Genomic DNA, 25,070 nt, shown 5'->3' on the forward strand with positions numbered 1-25,070 from the left:
GGGGTATAATTTCGACTAAGTCCCCAGCATTTTTAGCATTCTTCATCGCATCATAACTTTGCACCCGTGGCTCCATTTTGGTCGTGTATCATATCAAATTGTTCGTCTCGATGTGTAATTCATTTCATTCCATTGGACCATGTTCATTTGAGTTCATCTTGATGCCCTAAATGCTGTTGCAAGAGTGCTATGTAATGTTAGTTTCAGATTCTTATCAGTAATTGCACATTTGTCATTTTTGCCATGATTAATGTGTGCCTCCTATGTTCTTGAGCCCTACATGTGTTTTGTAGTATTCCATGCCATCTTTACAGGGGTGTATACCATGTATTTTAGTGATCTTTGTGGTGACTAGCACAAGCATGCAAAGTAGCTCTCGTAATGTTGTTGATTTCAGGGACTTAGAATTCTTCTAAGTCATTTGCCGTGTTAATATTTTTTATGCCATGTATTCATGTTGCTACAGAGTGATCCATGCCTCTTTTGAGCATGTTCAGTAAGGATGATTTTGAGATATTGTTATGCTCTATCCATCCATGCTTTTTTTTGCAATTATGGAGCACCCTAGCATGACTCAATCTTGCTCTACTTTTGCTATAAAATGTTCCTGGCAGATTGTTTACATGTTAAGCAATTTTGCCGAGGTTGTTGTAGTTGATCCGTGCATGCTATTAGGTTGTTCTTGCCATGTTTAGCTTCTATGCCATGTCTACTTGCTGGGTGTATGCTTAGTTTGTCATGCAATGCCTTGTGGTGAGTGCATCGAGCTCGTAAACATGCCTACGTGAATCTGTTTTGCCATGTTCCAGTTTTCTGCTAAGTCTGAATCTGTTAACGAAAGTTGCTATGTTCACATGGTTGCCATTGTATTTTCTGATCCCTTTTGGCTTATGGTCAGTAAGGGACTTTTGTTGTATGCTTTGAGTAGCTTCATGCCATGCCTTGCTTTGCCATGATATGTTCCTGTAGCATGTTGTTATCTTGCTCTAAACATTGCTTCCTGATGTTAAATTCCTGCCATGTTGTTATTTTCACTAAGTCTGTAACCTGATATCTTTTGCACTTTTGCCATGCTTGTTTGAACCTGCTATTGTGTGAATTAGCCGTAGCTCAGTGTTCATCTTTTGTCAAGCATCTTGAGTGGATCCCTGCCATTGTTTTGTTGTTATGAGTGCAGTAGCTTGTTGTTCTTGATGCATTTAGATGGCCTCGTGCTGTTAATCGCAGCTTTGCGCCATTATTTGTTTTGCTTGCCATTTGCAAACCGTGCATCCGATTCCGGTGATCTTTATATTGATTTCGACCGAAATCAACTCATCTTTCCAGCGGAACTCTTGGTTTTCGAAGTTGAGGCCTGGTTCAATCTTTCCTTTCCGAAGCATGCATATGTATCGCATATCACATCCCGCATATCATGCCATGTTTTGCATCATGTTGTTTGTGCATTGCACCGTGGTTGATTGTGTCCCCTTTGCTTGTGTTCTTGCTTTTGGTAGAGCCGGGAGACGAGATCGTGTTCGAGGACCCGTTGAGTATGTTTTCGAGGATCAAGCTTTTGTCTTCTCAGAGATCTTTGCAGGCAAGATGACCATACCCTCGAAATCACTTCTAGCTTGGCTTGCTAGATGCTCGCTATTTTTCTATGCCTATGCCGTGATACCTACCACTTGCTTTATCATGCCTCCCATATTGCCATGTCAAGCCTCTAACCCACCTTGTCCTAGCAAACCGTTGTTTGGCTATGTTACCACTTTGCTCAGCCCCTCTTATAGCGTTGCTAGTTGCAGGTGAAGATGAAGTTTGTTCCATGTTGGAACATGATTACTGTTGGGATATCACAATATCTCTTATTTAATTAATGCATCTATATACTTGGTAAAGGGTGGAAGGCTCGGCCTTATGCCTGGTGTTTTGTTCCACTCTTGCCGCCCTAGTTTCCGTCATACCGGTGTTATGTTCCTTGATTTTGCGTTCCTTACACGGTTGGGTTATAATGGGAACCCCTTGACAGTTCGCTTGAATAAAACTCCTCCAGCAAGACCCAACCTTGGTTTTACCATTTGCCACCTAAGCCTTTTTCCCTTGGGTTATGCAGACTCAAGGGTCATCTTTATTTTAAACCCCCCGAGCCAGTGCTCCTCTGAGTGTTGGTCCAAACTAGAGCACCGTGCAGGGCCATCCCTTGGCAACTTGGGTTATGTCGGCTCCTGCACGCTTAGCTTATCCGGTGTGCCCTGAGAATGAGATATGTGCAGCTCCTATTGGGATTTGTCGGCATAGCGGGTGGTTTTGCTTCACTTGTTTTACCATTGTCGAGATGTCTTGTAACCGGGATTCCGAGTCTGATCAGGCTGTCTTGGGATAAGGAATATCCTTCATTGACCGTGAGAGCTTGTGATGGGCTAAGTTGGGACACCCCTGCAGGGTTTTGAACTTTCGAAAGCCGTGCCTGCGGTTATGGGCAGATGGGAATTTGTTAATGTCCGGTTGTAGAGAACTTGACACTTAATGTAATTAAAATGCATCAACCGCGTGTGTAGTCGTGATGGTCTCTTCTCGGCAGGGTCCGGGAAGTGAACACGGTGTTGGAGTTATGCTTGAACGTAAGTAGTTTGAGGATCACTTCTAGTTCATGACCGTGCCTTGCCTTCTCTTCTCGCTCTCATTTGCGTATGTTAGCCACCATATATGCTAGTGCTTGCTGCAGCTCCACCACATACCTTTTCCCTACCCATAAGCTTAAATAGTCTTGATCACGAGGGTGTGAGATTGCTGAGTCCCCGTGACTCACAGATTACTTCCAAAACCAGCTTGCAGGTGCCGATGATACCGTGCAGGTGACGCAACCGAGCTCAAGGAGGAGCTCGATGAAGATCTCGTGCTTTGTGTTGTTTCGTTTTCCAGTTGATCAGTAGTGGAGCCCAGTTGGGACGATCGGCGATTTGTAACATTAGGGGTAGTCTTCTTTTATTTTGGGTTCCGTAGTCGGACCTTGTTTGGATCTGGATGATGTAATGCTTTATTAATGTATTGTGTGAAGTGGCGATTGTAAGCCAACTCTGTACCTCTTTCTTATTCAGTACATGGGATGTGTAAAGATTACCCCTCTTGCGACATGCCTACAATGCGGTTATGCCTGTAAGTCGTGCTCCGACACGTGGGAGATATAGCCGCATCGTGGGTGTTACAAGTTGGTAATTAGGGCCTTCCCCAACTTAGGAGCCCCCTGCTTGATCGAATCACTAGCGTTGTTGAGTCTAGAAAAATGTTTTGAGTCTTTTAGGATTTATATATATCGGAGAGTAGGATTATTTTTACTCCTCAGTACCTTCGTCGCTCTGGTGAGGCATCCTGACGTAGAGTTTTGACTCTTCTCTTCTCAAATTTCACTAAAAAAATTTAGGATCACGCGGGTATCTTGGAATTGTTCCGATGGTTTTGTGACGAGAACATTGTTCTTGGTGCCTCCTGACATTTAGGGGTCGTGGTAGTGTCCCGGAGAGTTGAGCTCCGAGGTGTTGTCGTCACAATTTTATCGTTGCAGTTCTAGAATACCTGAGTTTTGCCGACATCGAAAATCTCTTTTATGCAGTTGTTGGTGAGATAACCTCGACGTCACCCAGTACTGGGGCGGGAGTTTGGGAGTATTGCCATAACTCGTATAACGGATGCTTTTCGAAGGTTGAGGTAAATGATTTTCGAAGGTTTCTTGGTTATGTGTTGAAGGATGGATACAACCGGATGTAGTATTTGTTAGTTTTGGGTGAGATATTATGCTTCCCCTGTATCCCCAACACCCGATTGCATAACTGGAAAGTTTCGGGAGTTTATAAGTGGGATTTCAATTAGTTCTTAGGATATCTTTCCTACAGATGCATGATATGAGATTGGGGTTCGACGTCTAGTGGTCCGCCTATCTAGAGTTGGTTTTACAGTGGTCTCGTTGTTTCTTAAAGAGTCCTCGGCTATGCTGACTCGGGGATGCTTCGTATGTCATGTGCACTGCCTTGTGCATGATGGTGCTGTACGATCGAGCCCGTGTGGGCCCCACCACGAATACTTCGGACGAAATCTCTATCATATGTTTGTTCCGGCTTATTTTGCAAGCCAATCCTTTGTTTTTGTTTTCAGTTGTGGGATTCGAGTTGCTTCGAAGTCAAATGTTGATTCCATACTTTTCCTAAGTGGTGTTCTCATATTCTTTTGGGAATACTAATCCTTCTCGATCATCAAGTTTGTCATGTCAATCCTTGTCAACTGTTGTGCTTCTCTTCAAGTGGATCCGATCATTCCTACATTCGCGAGATCAATTCTCAATTCTTTCCAACGGTGTTTATTCCGTCCGTCCCAAGTTGTCTTTGTTTTCCCGCCCTCCCACCCTTTTCTTCAAGGACTCGGATTTCTTAATCAAGTATCCTTTTATTCAGGTGAAGTCCCTTCTTTCTTTTCAATCAATCTTCTTATCCGGTGTTTCTCATGAAGATTCTAACGGAGCTTCAAGTTCGTCATTCTCCATTTTTCTCATCTCCGATGGTTTCATGTCAAGCATTGTTGATCTCATCCTTTTCCTCGTTTAAAATGCTTTCTCATGCCGGTGCAATTCTTAATCATTCACCTTCTCGCCATTCAATTGTTCCCGAGTGCTCAAGATATCTCGAAGATTCGTGTTTGCACTCTGCATTCGTTCAAGCTCCTTCGAGATTGTTATCTCATTCAAGCCATTTAATTCAAACGGTGCTTTCTCTCTTTTAAATCATTCAACGGTGTTTCTTTTTAGTGGGCCCTAACCCACAGGTCTTTTTCCAGGATCTTACTTGACTCTTCTTATTTTCCCGGAGCTATCCTCAAATTCTTTTCGGAGTTTGACGTAATAATGATTCTTCATCAGTCAGATGGGTTCTCCAAGATCTTTCAAATTCTTTTCATCGTTGTGAAAGTGCGTTATATCGACTAGAGGGGGGGTGAATAGGTGATTTTTATGAAATTCTTCACTGAGGAATTTGCCGGTGAGGAAATTCCTTAGCGAAGAACTACTAGCAGCGGAATATGTACTCAAAAGTACACATAACAAAATAGAAGCATGGTCATCATGATGAAATAAAGATAGGCACAGAGTACAGGAAGCATAATCACAGGATAACACAGGATGAAGACAAACAAACTGAAGAAAAGAAAGTCTTCAGTCAAAGTCTTCAAACACAGATATGAACAAGCACAAAACATAGTTATGAGGAAATGGAAGAGTTGAGGAAATAGAACCGGTAAGCTTGGTGAAGACAATGATTTGGTAGACCAGTTCCAACTGATGTCTCAGTTGTACGTCTGGTTGGAGCGGCTGAGTATTTAAACTCGAGGACACATAGTCCCGGACATCCATTCCTGAACACGCAGCTCAGGACACCCAGTCCTCACCGTATTCTCCTTGAACTAAGGTCACACAGACCTCATCCAATCACTCGTGGTAAGTCTTCAGGTGACTTCCAAACCTTCACAAACTTGGTCACTCGGCGATCCACAATTCCTCTTGGATGCTCTAGACCATGACGCCTAACCGTCGGAAGAAGCACAGTCTTCAAAGGTAACAAGCGTCGGATCCATGCAGGATCAATCTCTTCAGTGATGCTCAATCACTTGGGGTTTGTAGGTGTTTGGGTTTTGGGTTTTTGGTTTTTTCCTCACTTGATGATTTTCGCTCAAAGTCCATGGAGGATGGGTTGCTCTCAAATGACAAGTTTTAGTTTCTCTCAGAGCAGCCAACCAGCTAGTGGTTGTAGGGGGCGGCTATTTATAGCCTAGGGAGCAGCCCGACATGATAATACATAAATGCCCTTCAATGATATGACCGTTAGGTGGATAGATATTTTGGGACAGCTGGCGCATAGCACAGCAACGGTCGGAATTTTGAGTAGCAAAATCCTCAGGGCTATCATGTTCCTCACTGTGTAGGAAATCCACACTGGCGAATTCCTAACTCCTCAGTCAGAACAAATTCCTCAGAGACCAGAAGAACTTCGTCTCTGTCACTGAAGAAATTGACTGAATTGTATGAGATTTCCAATGGCTTCACTCGAAGGGATTGGTAGGTGTAGGATTTTGAGTTGAGCATCACATGGAAAAATTTCCTTAGTATTTCCTCGACCCCTTTAACAGTACGGTGTTTCCTATGACTCAATAAAGAGAAAATGAAACTACGAAAACAAAAGTCTTCATGCTTCATGTTCCTCGAATGAATATCAAGTCTTCACGGTCACACCATTTTCTTCACTTTCAAAGTCTTCAGAAAGTCTTCAGAATACCAAAGTCTTCAGACGAAGAACTTCGTTTTTAGGGGTCGACTTTCTCTGTAAATATCAAACTCCTCATAGACTTATAGACCCGTGTACACTCATAAACACATTAGTCCCTTAACCTATAAGTCTTCAATACACCAAAATCACTAAGGGGCACTAGATGCACTTACATGTTGGCTCAACCTTTCCATTCTTCATTCCGGAGTGCCTCAACAATTTATGGTGGTGTTTCTCGTCATCATTCTCAAATTTTGAAGAACGAAGAAGAGTTTTCCCTCCATATCTTATCCGTTCTCTAAAGGATCCATGGTTCTAGCTTGATGGCATCCTATCTTAATTGTTTTTGTTTTTGATAATTCTTTCCACCCTTCCGGAGTAGTTCAGGAGCAGTTCAGATGTATGGCTATCCTATGATGTTTGAGTAGATCCGTTTTGTCCTATGGGCTATTTGATGATCAAGATTGGTTTGAGTTGCATGTTTTATTATTGGTGCTGTCCTATGGTGCTCTCTGTGTTGCGCAAGCGTGAGGGATCCCCGCTGTAGGGTGTTGCAATATGTTCATGATTCGCTTATAGTGGGTTGCGTGAGTGACTGAAACACAAAGCCGAGTAAGGGGGTTGTTGCGTATGGGATAAAGAGGACTTGATGCTTTAATGCTATGGTTGGGTTTTACCTTAATGATCTTTAGTAGTTGCAGATGCTTGCTAGAGTTCCAATCATAAGTGCATATGATCCAAGTAGAGAAAGTATGTTAGCTTATGCCTCTCCCTCAAATAAAATTACAATAAAGATTACCGGTCTAGTTATCGATTGCCTAGGGACAAATAACTTTCTCGTAACAACAAGCTCTTTACTAAACCTAACTTAGTTGTGTCTTTATCTAAACAGCCCATACTTTTTATTTACTTGCTATCGGGGGTTGGGTGCGACATATGCCAACGGATGGCTTATCGTGGTGGGGGCAAGTAGAACATCGCCGGTGCCTGGAAACGGGATAAGACATGAACGCCGACGTACTTTACCTAGGTTCGGGGCTCTCCTAGGAGATAACACCCCTAGTCCTGCTCTGCGGGGTTTCCGCATGATCACTAAGGCGAAGTGAATACAAGGGCACTCCTCGAGCTATATGCTGAAGGTAAGAGAAGGCAGGTCAGCTCTTCTCCCCCACCCTCGGTGTTCTGTCTAGTTCTAATGGATCGGAACCCCTTTGCATGGGTGCCCTGGGGGTTTATATAGGCCTACCCCCAGGGGTACAATGGTAAACTGTTTGGGCACAGGGCCCAGCCGTCGGTCTCTTCGCCTGCCGGTCCTTCTGCCGACTGCTGGGGCCCGCCGATTGGTGGGCCCTGCCGACTGGTCTGGTATGGAGCCGACAAGCCGTACCCGCCGCTTGCGGGTCTTGCCGGCTGCTGATTATTGTAGTCGTGCCTCTAATGACGCAGGCTTGGTCATGGGGTCGTGGCTATACTCCTGCCGCTTGCGGGTGATCACTGTAGCCACTCCCCGTCTTGTCTGGTCAATGGCGTGGGGAACCCGTGGGAGGGGCAGGCCGACTCCCGGGGGCCGGCTTCCTACCGTTCTGACTGGTGGCACCCTTGCCGTCTTCCGGACTCTCGCTGACTGGTAGGGCCCGTCATCCATGGACCGTACCGTCAGGCCATCGTGGGCTCAGGACTCCGCCCGCTGTTGCTGATGTCAGGGATGGCATGGCAACAGTGCCGCGCCAGACGGAGATCTCCGTTGGTACAGCGCACTATGGCCTAGCCATCTCCTGGAAAAGGGGAGGGAGTGGGCTTCACTGTTGCCACTCCCTGTCCCATCCCCCCTGACGAGGGCATAGGCTTTGTTGGTGCCGTGGTCCGACTCCCCGTGGCCGGCTTCTCCAGAAGCCGCCAGGCGGAGTCAGCCGGTCTTGACCTCGCCTCTAGGACTCGGATGCATGCGGGCAGCCGACTGTTCCTTCAGCCATCCTCCAGAAGGCGGCTCTTTATCTATCATCTTGAGGGGCGCAGTCAGCCCCGATGTCTTGAAAGGTTTTGGGCCTCGGGTTAGCCTACCCGTGGCCCATTACTCCGACAGTAGTCCCCGAAGCTGATGAGGCGCCGCGGATAGCCAGCCGAGGAGCCTCAGCAGTTTCTTTCTCTGAGTATTTGAGGTGGAAACCTCGTTCGATTCTGCCGGGCCGACTGGTAGGATTCGGATTCACCCGATTTGACTCGTCCAAAACTTTCGAATGCCCCGGCAGGAACTCTATGGCGTATCAGCTAAGCTTCCTGGCAGCCACCCATTTCGGGCCCGCCATGTGGTAACCAGCGGCCGGGCCAGCCTGCCTACCCCATACACGCAACGGGACATGCCTACAGGCGGGGCCCGCCACTACCGCGCCTCGGCACGCGAGCGGATCCGCTGCGGCCGGGGGGGGGGGGGGGGGGGGGGGGGGGGGGGGGGGGTTGAGGTTCCCACAGAGTTACTGCGCGCAGTAACTTTGCACGATAAACGTGGGGGGCGTGGGGTAGTGGGCACAGTAGATCCCACAACCGCCCCCTCGGCTTCGTAGCCCATGAGGCTATAAGTAGGTGGAGGAGGGGAGCGGCAGTAGATCCCACAACCGCCCCCTCATTGCTTCTTCTTCTTCTTCTTCTTATTCTTCTTCTTCTTCTTCTTCTTCTTCTTCTCTGCACCGCACCTCAAGCTACGTCGAGCGCTGCAGTGGTCTGCTCACAATGAGCTCTTCCTCCGCCGTCACGCCCCCTGGGACGGTTCGGAGGTCCACGACGATCACATCGATTTCCTCCGCAAGACGCGTCGGTTTCCCGGCGAGGACCTCATGCGGGTCCGCCTCGCGTGGAGGGGGGAAATTTCACCGGCGCCGCAGGAGGGCAAGCGGGTCGTCTTCCGCTCGCACTGCCTACGCGGCCTGGGCCTACCGGCAAGCGGCTTCTTCCTCTCTTTCCTTGAGCTCTACGGACTCCAGCCGCACCACCTCACCCCCAACACGGTGGTGCTACTGTCCGCCTTTGTCACCTTGTGTGAAGGCTTCCTCGGAGTTCTCCCCACTATCGAGCTCTGGGGTGAGTTCTTCTACTCCAAGCTCGGCACCCAAGCCGCGGGCGTACCGGCTCAGTGCGGCGCGTTCATCGCCATGCGGAGGTCGGGGGCCGACAACCCATTTCCCTCCATCAAGCTGATCAAGTCGGTGAAGATGTGGCAGCAGTCGTACTTCTACATGAAGAACGTCTCCGCGGAGGGTGATTGGGTCAATCTGCTGGCCTACATAGCCGGCCCGCCGGCGGGGAGGCAGCCCAACTGGTCGCATCGGGCCAGGACGTTGACGCCCGCAGGAGCCGGCGCTGTTGCGCGACTCCGAGAGCTGACGCAGTCGAAGGGCCTGACCGGGCCGGATTTGCTGGCCGCCTTCGTGGCGCGCCGAGTGCTCCCACTCCAAAGTCGCCCCCACATGATCTGCCAGATGAGCGGGCACCGGGACCCGAGTCGGATGTGCACCAAGGAGATGCCTCACGAGGAGGTAGCCTATATGGTGAATTATGTGGCGAGCTGCGACCTCAAAGAAGAGTGGCAGTTCGGCAAGGAGTCGTATTCACGTGCCGCCCCTCCGCCTCTGGTGAGTCATTTTCCTTTTCTCTTTTTCTTCGACTCTCCTGACTTCTTTGCTGCTGAGTCCATCTTGTCCGATCTGACCAGTCGGCTTTGGTCAGAACCCCCTCCTCCAGCCAGCAGCCGGCACCGTGGGGCCGGACCGTGAATTCCTCCCTGACCGAGCGGAGAGCGATGTTGACGACCCAACTTGGGGGCGGCGGCCCTGGAGGACGACGCCGAGGGAGGAAGCGGCGCAGCGGGTGGCCCGAGATTTGGGGCCAGTCTCGAGGACTAGCCTGACGATGATGAGGAGGTCGCCCCGCGCCACCAGCCAGGAGCCGGCCAGCCGGGCGCGAGCTCGTCTGCCGCGCCGGACGCTCAAGGCGGCGCCAAGAAGTGTAGGGCCGGGACAAGCCTGTTCGGCAGCCGGCCGAAGAAGCCCAAGGGCTCAGCCGCGGCGACCACGCGGGACGAAGCGGCCGCAAAGGCCAACCGCTTCCGCAAGGTGGTGAAGACGCCGCAGCTGATTTCGGCGTAAGTGCTACCTCCCTTTGCACCTTCACATTTCTTCGTTGACTCTGTCTGAAATCCCTTTGCTTTATTTTCTCGACTTTAGGGCCCCGCTCTCTCTTGAGAAGTAGGCCGCCGGCTCCGTCGTAAAGTCGGCGGAGACCTCCTCCACCACCCGGCGGATTGATCCGGCCGCCGACCTCCGGGAGGCGATGGAGCGGAACGCGTGGGAAGCGCGCGAGGAGTGGGAAGCTGCCCGCCTGAAGAAGGCGGAAGCCGACAAGGCGGAGGCCACCGCCCTGAAGAAGCTGGTGGAAGCCGAGGCCGCCGACGCGGAGAAGAAGCGCAGTGAAGAAGCCGCACACCACCAGTCGGCGATGTTTGTCGTCCCCCTGAACTCTGCGCCGCCACCACCGGAGTTCACGGCGCAGACTGGGGAAGTCGGCGACGAGAACCCGGTCATGGAGTGGGACACCGACGACACCGCCACGCCAGACGTAATTGTGCCGCCACCGCCGCCTTCCGGAAGCACGCCAGGCGGGCAGCCGGCGGACCCGCCGGTGCCGCCAACTGAAGGCGTGGTGGCGGCGGGCCTGGCTCTCGAGGTCGGCACGCCGATGCGCCGCCGTCTCGCGAAGGCGGCCTCGGCGCCGCGCCCTCTAGAGACCGGCGCCACGAGCTCCACGATCCCAGACACCGAGGTGTCGAGCGCCGTGCCCACTGGGTGGGTGCGGGGAGGCGGGACGGGCCCGTTGAACCGGGCGCTCTTGAATGTCCAAGCCAAGCTCTGAGCCGAGGGCGACGCCATCAAGGAATGCACCCAGGCGTATCTGGTGTCGCGAACAGCCATCCGGGTATGCGTCCTTCCTTTTTGTTTTTGTTTTTCTTGTTTTTCTTTGTGGGGGCGTGCCAGCGCATCCACTGGGTGTAGTCCCCGAGTTTTAGGCCGGCTGCTGAGCAGGCGGCTCGGAAATCTAATCGGTGAGTTCCAAGTACCAACAGTTTGTTTGGAATTTTGATGCAGGATTACCACAATCTTCGCGTGACCACCTTCAACGCCAATGTTGAGGAGCTGGCCAAGCGGACCGCCGACTTGTCGGACAGCCGGGGTGAGTCCTCTTCCTTCTCTGCGGGGGCGCGCTAGCGCACCCGCGGGCTGTAGTCCCCGAGATTCGGGCCGACTGCTGAGCAGTCAGGCCGGATCTCCCCGGTGACCTTTCTTCCTTGTTGACGACTGACACCCCTCCCTCTTCTTCTTCAGAGGCCAACGCCGCCCTGCAGCAGCTGGGTGAGGCCAATGTCGCGCTGCGTGTCAAGGAGGAGGAGTGCGGCCGGCTGACGGAGGAGCGCGACCAGCTGGCTACGCAGCTGGCGGAGCAGAAGGAGCTGCTCCAGAAGGCCCAGAAGGAGGCAAAGGACAAGGAGACCGCCCTCCTTGCCGAATTCGCGTCCGAGCGCTCCTCCTGGACCGACACGGAGATGACGCTGGTCTCCGGCTTCCACGCGATCGAAGATCTCGTCGATGGTGAGCTTCCCCTCATTTTCCTTTTCTAAGCTGCCGACTGCTAGTTATGTCGGCCTCTAATCTTTAACCTTGTTCTTCGTTCTACTTCCTTGGCAGACTTCTTCCCCGGCCATTCGGACGCCGCCAATCAAGCCATCGAGGCTGATTGTGAAGGGCGGAGGGTGGACGACGCGCAGATCGCCGCCAACGCCCCCCGAACTCTTGGCGAGCAGATCCTGAGCATCGAGGCCCGTCTTCGGGCGGCCCACCGGATGCTGCGCCGGCTTCAACGCATCGGCGCGCAGGCGATTGCCGCCCTGTGGCCGGATATGCAGGCACCGCGCACCCCCAGTCGGACTGCCGATTGGCTGGAGGTAGCAGCCGACCGCCTTGAGGCCTGGAAGGGTTCTTCGGCCCGGGCTGGAGCACGCCGGGCCTTAGAATTCGCAAAGGCGTGGTATCCTAGGCTATGTCTAGCCCAGCTAGCCATGTTTCGGCTGGAAGCTCAGGCGGAGCTGGTGGCCGTGGAAGACGATCTCGTCAAGCACGCCGCGTCGATCGTCGAGTACACCGACACCAACGTCTTCGTCCCAGAGCGGACTGAGAACGGCGAGGAGGCGCCGCCGGAGTGGTTCGGGCTGAACCCGGATGACGGCGAGGACTCGGCGGAGGTGGTCGACTCCAGTGGCGAAGAAAAGGCAAGGAGGAGGAAGGAGACGAGGAGGAGGCGCCAGAGGTCGGGGCAGACGGCCAGCCCTAGCTCGACCGCGCCTCTAGCATCGATTCGCGCCCAACCGAGCCAGCTGCCGCCAGAGGTGATCAAACGGAGACCAACTAGCCGGCCGCCCCGGCAACTGGCACCGCCGACCCCTCCGTTCCTCTGAGTCCGTCCATGGCTTCCTAGGCTGCCACTTTATCTTTGTTTTTACCTGCTTAGTAGTCTCAATGATCTTGTTATTTTGCACAATTCCACCCACTGGGTGTATCTTGAACTTCTATTTGAGGATTCGGCCAAGGGCCTTTTCTATGTAAATATTTATCCGTGTTCTATCTCTTCTTGCTTATTGCTCTTTGGCTTTTTCCTTTGCCGCCTTCCCTTGGTTGCCGTCTTGCCAGTCGGACAGCCGCTCTGCGGACTGCTGCTGGATCAAGTACTTGGCTTCTTTGGGAAGGAAAGTACTTTAGCCGTTAAGAGTTTTTAGCAAGTTAATTTAGAAAACGGCCTGCCGGCTGCTCGAGGGTCGGTTGTAAAAGGCTGGAAACCTGCTTAAACTATGTACATGCTTTGAGTCCTTAGCCATTTTTCATATGGGCACCCATTCTACCTTACTCCTGCTCACCAGACAGTCGCTCTGCGATCTGCGGGTTCTAACAGGAGACGGCTTAAGTGCCACACACTACTTGTCCAGCTGCAGGAAGTCATTTCATAGTTCAAGACGGCAAGTCCCCGGGCCAACTATTCGAACCCGGTGCCAAGCGGTATAACAAAGAATAACATACTCATAGGCATAACTCTTATCATATCGATAAAAGAGGGCAGTCCCCGAGCTCTTCTCGAGGGGCCTAAGGTCTTCATACTTTAATACAAAAGGTAGCGTGGTACATACTGCATTAATTGTAAAATCTTCAGAGGAGGTTTGCATTCCACGGCCGTTCCGTCTCTTTGCCAGAGTCGTCCCTCTTGCATGCTCGGGGCTTCTGAGCATCGATCAGGTAGTAGGAGTCATTGCCCAACACTTTGCTGATGATGAAAGGGCCTTCCCAAGGTGCTGAGAGCTTGTGCTGGCCGGCTGTTCGCTGAATCAGCCGGAGCACAAGGTCTCCTTCTTGGAAAGATCGCGGCTTGACCTTCCAGTTGTAGTATCGGCGTAGGCTCTGCTGGTAGATGCTGGACCGGCTGAGTGCCAGCAGCTGGCCCTCTTCCAGCAGATCGACGCCATCTTGACGTGCTTCTTCTGCTTCCTCTTCGGTGTACATGGTGATTCGAGGGGAGTCGAACTCTATGTCCGTTGGGATGACGGCTTCGGCACCATAGAAGAGGAAGAAGGGCGTGAAGCCGGTTGACTTGTTTGGAGTCATGCGCAGGCTCCAGAGGACGGATGGCAACTCGTCAAGCCAGCAGCCTGTCGAACGCTCCAGAGGCTCGACCAGCAGAGGCTTGATGCCGGACAGGATTAGGCCGTTTGCTCGCTCTACCTGGCCATTGGATTGTGGATGAGCAAATGACGCTAAGTCCAGTCGGATGCGCCGCGTCGCGCAGAAACGGGCCAATGCACCTTTGGCAAATTTTGTGCCATTGTCGGTGATGATGCTGTGCGGTATGCCATACCGAGTTGTGATGTCGGAGATAAAGGTCACAACAGTCCGACCATTCAACTTCTTGATTGGTTTTTCTTCTATCCACTTGGTGAACTTGTCCACTGCGACAAGTAAGTGAGTCAAACCGCCTCGTGCCGTCTTGAATGGTCCTACCATGTCAAGGCCCCAAACAGCAAAGGGCCAGGAAAAGGGAATAGTCTTGAGTGCAGAAGCCGGCTGATGAGTGTCGGTGTCAAAACCGGCGGATCTCGGGTAGGGGGTCCCGAACTGTGCGTCTAGGCGGATGGTAACAGGAGACAAGGGACGCGATGTTTTTACCCAAGTTCGGGCCCTCTCGATGGAGGTAAAACCCTACTCCTGCTTGATTAATATTGATGATATGGGTAGTACAAGAGTAGATCTACCACGAGATCAAGGAGGTTAAACCCTAGAAGCTAGCCTATGGTATGATTGTTCTTTTCGTCCTACGGACTAAAACCCTCCGGTTTATATAGACACTGAGAGGGCTAGGGTTACACAGAGTCGGTTAAAATGGTAGGAGATCTACATATCCGTATCGCCAAGCTTGCATTCCACGCCAAGGAAAGTCCCTTCCGGACACAGGACGAAGTCTTCAATCTTGTATCTTCATAGTCCAGGAGTCCGACCGAAGGTATAGTCCGGCTATCCGGATACCCCGTAATCCAAGACTCCCTCAGTAGCCCCTGAACCAGGCTTCAATGACGACGAGTCCGGCGCGCAGATTGTCTTCGGCATTGCAAGGCGGGTTCCTCCTCCAAGTACTTCATAGAAGATTTTGAACACAAAGGTAGTGTCCGGCTCTGCAAAATAAGTTTCCACATATTGCCATAGAGAGAATAATATTTGCACAAATCTAATCTATTGACGTATTCCGTAGCATGACATCACACCACGACCAAGTCTTTATTCGAATCGTTTTACTGTCCCACCTTAGCGCGTTTAGCGAGGCGGTTTCCTTGGCACGTCTTGACAAAGCAGAGATCGTGTCCCCTTATTCTGGGATTCTCATCAATACGGGCGCGGGTAACCCAGTCGTACCCGTTGGTATGTTTTCTCGATCAAAGGCGAGTCCCAAACGGTCACGGGGAGGGCCCTTGGTATTCAACCTCTTATAAAGAGACCAAGGCCTTACTCCTTTCTTTCAATCTCAAACGAGTTCGCCCTTCGCCTCGAGTTCCAACACCCAAGGCTCCAGATTTCAGGCGCTTCAGACCTTCGACAATGTCCGGTTCCGACCTTCGAGGCCGATGGATGCCCTCCTCTGTCACGGAGGAGGACGTGCTGAAGTTGAGAGAGGCCAGGTTCTTGACCGGCGAAATCTGGCATAGGCTGCTGTAACGCCCTTGATGCGGCTATATCTCCCACATGTCGAAGCACGACTTAGAGGCATAACCGCATTGAAAGCAATGTCGCAAGTGAGGTAATCTTCACACAACCCATGTAATACATAAGGGAAAGAGATACATAGTTGGCTTACAATCGCCACTTCACACAAATACATGAATAAAGCATTACCACATCCAAATACAATCAAGGTCCGACTACGGAACCAAAATAAAAGAAGAACCCCAAAAGCGACAAGGTCCCCGATCGACCCCAACTGGGCTCCACTACTGATCAACTAGAACGAAACAACACAAAGGACAAGATCTTCATCGAGCTCCTCCTTGAGCTTGGTTGCGTCATCTGCACGGTTCACGACACCTGCAAGCTAGTTTTGGAAGTATCTGTGAGTCACGGGGACTCAGCAATCTCACACCCTCGCGATCAAGACTATTTAAGCTTATAGGTAGGGTAAAAGGTATGAGGTGGAGCTGCAGCAAGCGACTAGCATATATGGTGGCTAAACATACGCAAATGAGAGCGAGAAGAGAAGGCAAAGCACGATCGTGAAACTATGATCAAGAAGTGATCCTAGAACAACCTACGTCAAGCGTAACTCCAACACCATGTTCACTTCCCGGACTCCGCCGGAAAGAGACCATCATGGTTACACACGCGGTTGATGCATTTTAATTAAGGTCAACTTCAGGTTTTCTACAACCGGACGTTAACAAATTCCCATCTGCCCATAACCGCGGGCACGGCTTTCGAAAGTTCAAAACCCTGCAGGGGTGTCCCAACTTAGCCAATGACAAGCTCTCACGGTCAACGAAGGATATTCCTTCTAGCAGGAAGACCTAATCAGACTCGGAATCCCGGTTACAAGACATTTCGACAAGGTAAAACTAAACCAGCAACACCGCCCGAATGTGCCGACAAATCCAGATAGGAGCTGCACATATCTCTTTCTCAGGGCACACTCAGATTGTCTAAGGTACGGGTAGGCCAGCCCAGAGTTGCCCCTGGTGGCCACCGGTAGCTGACAGGTTGGACCAACACTCAGAGGAGCACTGGCCCAGGGGGGGTAAAATAATGATGACCCTCAGGAGCGCGACTCCCAAGGGAAAAGAAAAGGCTAGGTGGCGAATGGTAAAACCAATGTTGGGCATTGCTGGAAGAGTTTTATTCAAGGTGAACTGTCAAGGGGTTCCCATTATTACCCAACCGCGTAAGGAACGCAAAATCCGGGAACATAACACCGATATGACAGAAACTAGGGCGGCAAGAGTGGAACAAAACACCAGGCATAAGGCCGAGCCTTCCACCCTTTACCAAGTATATAGATGCATTAATTAAATAAGATATATTGTGATATCCCAACAAGTAAACATGTTCCAACAAGGAACAACATCTCCATGTTCCAACAAGGAACAAACTTCAATCTTCACCTGCAACTAACAACGCTATAAGAGGGGATGAGCAAAGCGGTAACATAGCCAAACAATGGTTTGCTAGGACAAGGTGGGTTAGAGGCTTGGTTCAACAATATAGGAGGCATGATAAGCAAGTGGTAGGTATCGCTACATAGGCATAGCAAAAGAGTGAGCAACTAGCAAGCAAAGATAGAAGTGATTTCGAGGGTATGGTCATCTTGCCTGAAAACCCGCAAGGAAGAAGAACGAGTCCATGAAGAAGACAAACGGACGTAGATGAACGTGTCCTCACAAACACGACGTTACCGGAACCAACCCGAAGAAGCAACACCGGAAAAGAAGCACACAACATAGTAAACAACCAACACATGAACATGATATGATATGCGGGATGCGGTATGTGATGCATATGCATGATTTGATAAGGAATGATTGAACCTGGCATCAACTAGGAAATCCAAGAGTGCCACTGGAAAGGTGAGGTGATTTTGGTTGAAATCGATATAAAGATCACCGGAATCGGATGCACGGTTTGGAAATGGCAAGCAAAACAAATATGGCACCGGTCTGCGATAAACAGCAAGTAGCCATCTAAATGCAACAATATAAACATGCTACAGCACTCAAACATGGCAGGGATCCACTCATAATGCTTAACAAAATATGAACACTGAGCTATGGCCAATTCATCCATTACCAGGTTCAAACAAGCATGGAAAAAGAGCAATTGGTAAACAAGTTTCAGACTTAGTGAAATTAACACTAGTTTGGAATTTCAGATCAGGTAGCACACTTTGGAGCATTAAAACTATATGCTACAGGAACTTAACATGGCAAAGTAAAGCATGGCATGGAGCTACTCAAAGAGCTTAACAAAAGTCCCTTAGTTACCTTGAGCCAAAAGGGATCAGAAAATACAATTGCAAGCATGCGAACAAGGCAAAAACATAATCAGATTACAGACTTAGAGAAAAACTGGAACTTGCAAATCTGATAACGAGTAGGCATGTTCACGAGCTCGATGCACTCATTACAGAGCAAGGCATGACAATCTAAGCATACACCCATCAAGAATACACATTATACAAGCTAGACCTGGCAAGAACAACAACATAGCATGCACGGATCAACAACAACATCCTCGGCAAAATCGCTAACAAGTAGACAATCTGCCCAGATTCACGAAATAGCAAAAGTAGAGCTCGATTGACTCAAGCTAGAGTGCTCCATAATTGCAAACAAAGACATGGATGGATAGAGCACTACAAGATTAACAAAACATCCTTACTGATCATCCTCAAAAGAGGCACGGATCACTAGGGAACAACATGAACATATGGCCTATTGATAAAAACAGATCAAGGACTTTGAGAAATTCTAAGTCCCTGAAATCAGCATTAACGAATGCACCACTTTGCAAGCTTGTGCTAGTCACCACACACATCACAAAAATACATGGATAGCACCTCTGTAAAGATGGCATGGCATATAACAAAACACATGTAGAGCTCAAGAGCATATCATGCACACAATAATCATGGCAAAAATGACAAATAGCTATTTGATGCAGCAGATCTGACAATTAGCTCAAATAGCACTCTTCCAACAGCATTTCGGGCATCAAGATGAGCTCAAATGAAAATGATGCAATGAGATGAAATGATGTACTCTCTGAGACGAACAATTTGATATGCTACACGTGCAAAATGAACCTACGGATGCAAAGTTACGACATGATGAACATGGCCATTTGAATCTGGAAATTTCGAGGACTTAGTGAAATTTATACCTCCGAAGAAAGTCAACGGGACGGAGCGGTGCGGGACGGCTCGGTGCAGATCTGAGACGGGCGTTTGGATGCCGGAACTGGTGGATCTGATCCCCTTTGGTGCGGATGACGAGGATGCCGGAACCTCGCCGAAGAAAAACTGGAACGGCGGCCGGAGACGGAGGAGGCGCGGGGTTTGTCGGAGGATGACACCGGCGAGGCGGCGACAGCTGACGTCGGCGAACGGAGGCGGCGGGCACGGCGAACAAGGAGGCGGTGCACGGCACGCTGCGGCGGCGGAGGCGGTGGCTGGCGGGGAGGGCGCCGCGGCGGGGCAAGGCGAGCTCCAGCGAGGGCTCACCGGTGGCGCGCGGCGGCTAAAAGGCGCGGGGCGCGCTGACCGGGCGGATCAGGCCCGCCGTGGCCCGAAGCGGGCCGGAGATGGGCTCCGCGGCCCGGCGCGGTGGGGAGGAGAGAGGCGGCGACACATGGCAAGAGCTGGTTGGCTCGCGGCGGCGGCGGGGTGACGTGGCGCGACACGATTCGTCAGAGCGAGGTGGCGGCGGCGGCTGGACATTGTCCGGCGCGGTGGGAGATTTGTCCGGGCGCGAGGAGGACGAAGCTAGGGTTTGATCTGCGTGAGGATTTCGGAGGGAGACACATATTTATAGGTAGAGGGAGCTAGGAGAGTCCAAATGAGGTGCGGTTTTCGGCCACGCCATCGTGCTCGAACGACCGAGATGATGGAGGAGGTTTAAGTGGGTTTTGGGCCACTTTGTAAGGGTGTTGGGCTGCAACACACACGAGGCCTTTTCGGTCCCTCGGTTAACCGTTGGAGGTATCAAACAAAGTCCAAATGGCACGAAACTTGACAGGCGGTCTACCGGCAGTAAACCAAGGCCGCATGGCAAGTCTCGGTCCAATCCGAAAACGTTTAACACCCACACATGAAAAGAGGTAGAAAGGGACACCGGATGACATAGGAGCGCCGGATTGCAAAACGGACAACGGGAAAAATGCTCGAATGCATGAGACGAACATGTATGTGAATGAAATGCACATGATGACATGATATGCAATGCATGACACGCAAGAAATGACAAGGCAACAACAGCGAATAACTGGACGACACCTGGCACATTGGCCTCAGGGCGTTACAGCTGCCTGCTCAAGGGCAGGTCATTCCCACTCCCAAGCCTGGTGAGAGTGTGGTGTTCATGTCTCACTTCCTTCGGGGGCTAGGCTTCCCAATGGATCCCTTCATGAGGGGGCTCATGTTTTATTATGGGCTGGAATTTCACGACTTAGCTCCGGAGTCCATCCTCCATATTTCCTCATTCATCATCGTGTGTGAAGCCTTCCTCCGTATTACTCCTCACTTCGGACTATGGCTCAAGACCTTCAAAGTAGAGCCGAAGATGATCGAGGGACGGCACGCGGAGTGCGGAGGTGCTTTTATAAGCAAGAATGCTGGTGCTCCATGGCCTGAGGGCTCTTTTCAAGAGGAGTCCAGCTTATGGCAACGAGAGTGGTTTTACATCACCGTTCCCAAGGGCACCAAGTGGGTGGCGCCACCTGCCTTTCGCTCAGGTCCCCCACCACAGCTAGTGTCATGGGTCAATAAAGGACTGGACTGGGGGCCATCCAAGGACGAGCCCTTGTTGCAGGGCCGCATTCGAGATCTCTTAGAAAGAGACATTAGCCTGGTCGTGGTGACACAGGTCATGCTGATCCACCGAGCCTTGCCCGGCAAACGTCGCCCCCTTCGCCTGTGGGAGTTCAATCCGGAGGGACCACGAGCTCTCCAGCATTTCATGGGCGCAACGCCCGGCGTGATGTACAAATTGTTCTTCGGATCACAAGCAATGTGTCTGGACTTGACCGAGGACGCAGGCCTGAGCTGCAATCGCCCGGATACTCAAGTAAGTAGCCTTGTGCCTGGACTCGCTATCCGTATATTTATCACAAAACTTCCCCTAAAAGAGATGTCCTTTAAACAGGAGTGGATAGCGAAAGCAAAGCTAATCAGGTTTTCGGCCCCCCTCCCCAAGACCACGCCGGATCCCGTGCTTGTCAGGATGTTGGAGGTTGTGCCTTCGGAGGAAAGCGAGGGAGGGGACAAGGAAGCTATAGCCTCCTCGAAGGAGGTTGTCCGGAAGGGAGGAATCGAAAATTCCTCTCCTCAGGGGAAGAAGAGGACCGCCTCTGACGACCCGGAGACCATGGCCTCAAAGCACGGGAAGAAATCTTCGTCAGAGGGTCCTGCGCCGGGAGATACTTCGGCCGAATTATGCCCTTAAGGGGATCAGCCCTCCACCGAGCCGTAAGTAGAGAGGAGTTTTTCTTTTTAAAAAATGAGATAAATCCTTGCGTTATATCTGAGAAGAGTAATCAAAAATTCACCTTGTAGCTCGGACCTTAGCCCTTCTCAACAGAGCTCGTCTTCGGGGGATCTTCTTTCGGAGATGATGGAGAGCGGAACGCCTCCCCCTGCCATACCGCCTTGCGAGGCGGGCGACCCTGAGGTATCGTCGCAGAGGGTTTCTCCGAATCCGGTAGGGCCGGAAGGTAGTCATATGGCCCCCCAAATCCCTCCGCGTCCGGCCTTCGAAAAGTGCCATCGGACGAGTCCGGCACCGTCTGGTGCGTGGTCGGAGGAGCTGAAGGATCTGCTAGGGCGAGCATCTATCTCAGAGGAGCACCGTGCATTGATGGGTACGGTGATTGAGAGGATTTCATCCGCGGAGAGTGGATTGCACGAGGCCGTTAGGAGTTTACTGACAGGTTTTGAGGTATGCGAAATAATGTACCCTTTTTGGACAGTTGCGCATAAATAAGATGCGCCCTGTGTAGATAGTAGTCCCTGAGACTCTGTGCGTTGTCAAAAGTGACGGCGCGCAGAGGATCATAATCCCAGGTCTAATATGCCGCCTTCATACGTAGGTGGCAAAGTGTCGGGTGGCCAGCCGGACTGATGAATTTGCTGAGCTAAAGCTTGACGTGGAAGATGCCGACATCGCGCTTGTCAACAAGCAGCTTGATGAGGCACAAGGTATGTAATTACTCCGGTGGCACCTGGTAAGAGGAGCTTTATGCCAGTATCTTACAATGTGTGCGCTTGATGCAGATGGTGCTGCTGCCATGGAGAATCTTTGGGCGGAACTTGCCTGAGCCAAGGAGCAAGCCAGGAAAAGTGATGCGGCTGCCGGAAAGGCAATTGAAGAGCTGAAAGCCGAACAGGCTGCTCACTGCCGAAGCAAGAAGGAAATGGCCGAGATGGCTGTGAAGCTGAAGAGCATTGCTGACCGTTGCAATCTTCTTGAAAAAGAAGATCAGGCGGAACAGACGGACCTGGAGAAGGCCGTTGCCAATGCCAAGGATGCTCGCTCTGTGATAAGAGCTATGAAGGAGGAGCTGCGTCAGGCCGGAGAGATCGCGGCTGGAAAGCCCTTTATGCTGCGGAGGAAGTTCTGTGATCCTAAACATGCTCCGTTAGACCGGATGTGGAGTACGGCGGAGACCTATCTGGATTTGGCAGCGAGTGCCGCAGATGCGGCCGAACACTTCCGAGATCAAGAAGATCACGAAGTGGAAAAGCTCTTTTGGTCGCAGTTCCACAATCCGGAGCGTCCACTGTCATTAGCCGATCGTTTGGCCGAATGGGCCAAGCTAAATAGGTTGTCCGGACTCGCCATGAAGTATGTCATGAGTCATCTGTGGCCAGAGAGGCCAGAGCCGAAAAGTATTTCAACTTGGTGCAGCAGTTCCTTGGTGCAGCGCCGCATATCAATGCGATGAAGAGGTCAGCGTGCATAGAGGGTGCGCGGATGGATCTTGCCCGTGTCAAGACATACTGGGCGGAAATGGAGGCCACCGCTATTGCATCCCCAGACTCGGATGGAAGTCGAGTACCTGCCGAGCACTATTTTCAGGAAGTTCTGCAAGGCGCTCGTTTAATAGAGGCGCAGTGCTCGAAGGATACTATATTCGAATAGCATATATTATTGCAAAACAATATTTTGATAAATTGTATAAGCTTTTTATACTTGTGCCTGCAAGTATTATAATACCTCCTGTGCGGCCGTTTAACATATATGTATATATAATCTGAAAGATGGCAGTCGTCGGCTTCAGCCCCCATGCACATAATGCGGGGGTGTTCGCAGAAGGCGCATTTTCACACTTGATCCAACATCTTGGTCCTACAAAGGAGGTGATAGCGCAGCGAACTAGGCAATCGGACTATGATGCTTTATCACTTTCACTTAGCCATAGGAGTTTGACAGTGAGGCTACTTATATAGCCCCTGGTGGCGCATGCGCTCGCCCGAACTCGGGGCGCGTATGTGCCTGGCCGGGAAGTGGCCCTTCGTTAATGTTGAGGAATCCTAAAGATTCCGATAAGTCATCGAGTGGTTGACCAGTCTCACGCTATATCATGACAGTCAGTTTTTGACTTTCTCTACTAAGGTGCTCGCTTGGCCGAACCGGGGCACAATCGTAGTAGTTCTCCTGGTGCCGCCTTAGCCGATAGAGCAGAACGTAAGGTAGCAAAACACAAGAGCCGGGCAAACCCAACATTTGACCAAAGACATGATTTGGAGCTGATGCATATAAGGCCAAACTCGCGACGCCGAACACTCCCTAAGGTATTCGGTCTTTATGAGGGCGGGCGGGATAACGCCCTTAGTAATAAGCCCCTAGTGTCCAGGTACGCGCAAAACTCTGACGTGGCCACATGCCAAAACGCCAGCCTCCTCCTTGGTTATACCGAGAAACAAGGGGATGTGTATCAACAAGAGACAGTAAAAAAGGTTTACACAGGGTCTTAATCTGAAAAGAATCCTTGGAACGGGTCCCTGTTGCACGTCTGCGCCTGTGTCTCTATTGTGCCGTATCCTGGACGGTCGTAGCACGGTGTTCATTTGTAAAAGAGAGGAACTTAGTTGAAGAAAGATCGTGCCGAACATGAGTTATACTAAATAAACAAAGTATAAATCGAAATGGGTAAAATTGAGCTTTATTGTCTCTTGTTTTATATGCGCGGAGCCCCTAGTACAGGGGTATACGGCTATTAAGCCTTTATCAATTGTATGTTTATGCCGGACTCGTCTAGCCGTGTCTGTGGTCTTGACGACCTGTTTAGGTGCTTTGGCTGGTGAAGCCGCTTTATTGTGGGGCTGTCAAGGGAGCCGCACTGTCTTCCGCGCGGGAAGAACACTCAATGTTTTCCCTTTAATGAGATGATGCCTCGTGGACTGGGCATCTTAAGTGTAAGAGATGCATAATGCGGTATTGCGTTAAAGCGGGCGAAAGCTTCACGTCCCAGCAGTGCTTCATAGCTACTTGAGAATGGGGCGATGTGGAAAGTTAGCTGTTCACGACGGAAGTTATCGGGGGAGCCGGAGAGAACCCATGCAACGGGCATCCGGGCCTGGCGTTACCCCTTGAAAGGAGGTTTTGCTATGGCGAATTTTTGTTGGGTCTATCTCCATGTTGCGGATTGTGTCCTGGTATAACATGTTTAGACCACTGCCACCGTCCATCAGGACATTTGTAAAGTGGAGTCCGCCGATTATTAGATCTAATACCAAGGCAGTCCAGCCTGCGTTCCGGATACTTCTAGAGTAATCCTGATGGTCGAAGGTGATCGGTTTTAACAACCATTGGCGAGACTCGTTTGGGATAGGCTGTATGGCGCGTATCTCTGTTGGCGCCATTCTGTTCGTCACGTGAAGTAAGTTTACTATTTTGACTTCTTGTGGGAAATCCTTTTGTTTCCTGGTGCTCTGCTTGTGGGGTTCGTTGTCGTCCTCACTTGGTGTGTCGAGCCCCTTGTGTTCGGCGTTGAGTTTGCCGGATTGCTTGAAGACCCAACAATCTTTGTGGGTATGGTTCGCATGCTTCCCGGGAGTACTGTGTATTTGACATATCTTGTCCAAGATTTTGTTTAAGTTGGATAGCTCGTCCCTGTTATCCTTGAGGGGCGGCTTTCTCTGATTCTGCCGCGAGCTTTTGAATCCGGCGTTGACCGCCGTGCTCTTTGGGCTGTTTCCCTTATTCCGGCGTTGGTCCTTGCTGCATCGGGGTTTTCCGTTTCCATCCCTAACTTCGGATGTACTTGGGTCGCTGGTGCTACATCTTGCCAACCAGCTGTCCTCTCCTGCGCAAAAGCGGGTCATGAGGCTTGTTAATGCGGCCATTGTTCTTGGCTTTTCTTGGCCGAGGTGTCTGGCGAGCCATTCGTCTCGAACGTTATGCTTAAAAGCTGCTAGGGCTTCGGCGTCCGGACAGTCGACTATCTG

This window comes from Triticum urartu, chromosome 6 (genome assembly GCF_003073215.2).
Source record: "Triticum urartu cultivar G1812 chromosome 6, Tu2.1, whole genome shotgun sequence".
NCBI classification, from domain to species: domain Eukaryota; kingdom Viridiplantae; phylum Streptophyta; class Magnoliopsida; order Poales; family Poaceae; genus Triticum; species Triticum urartu.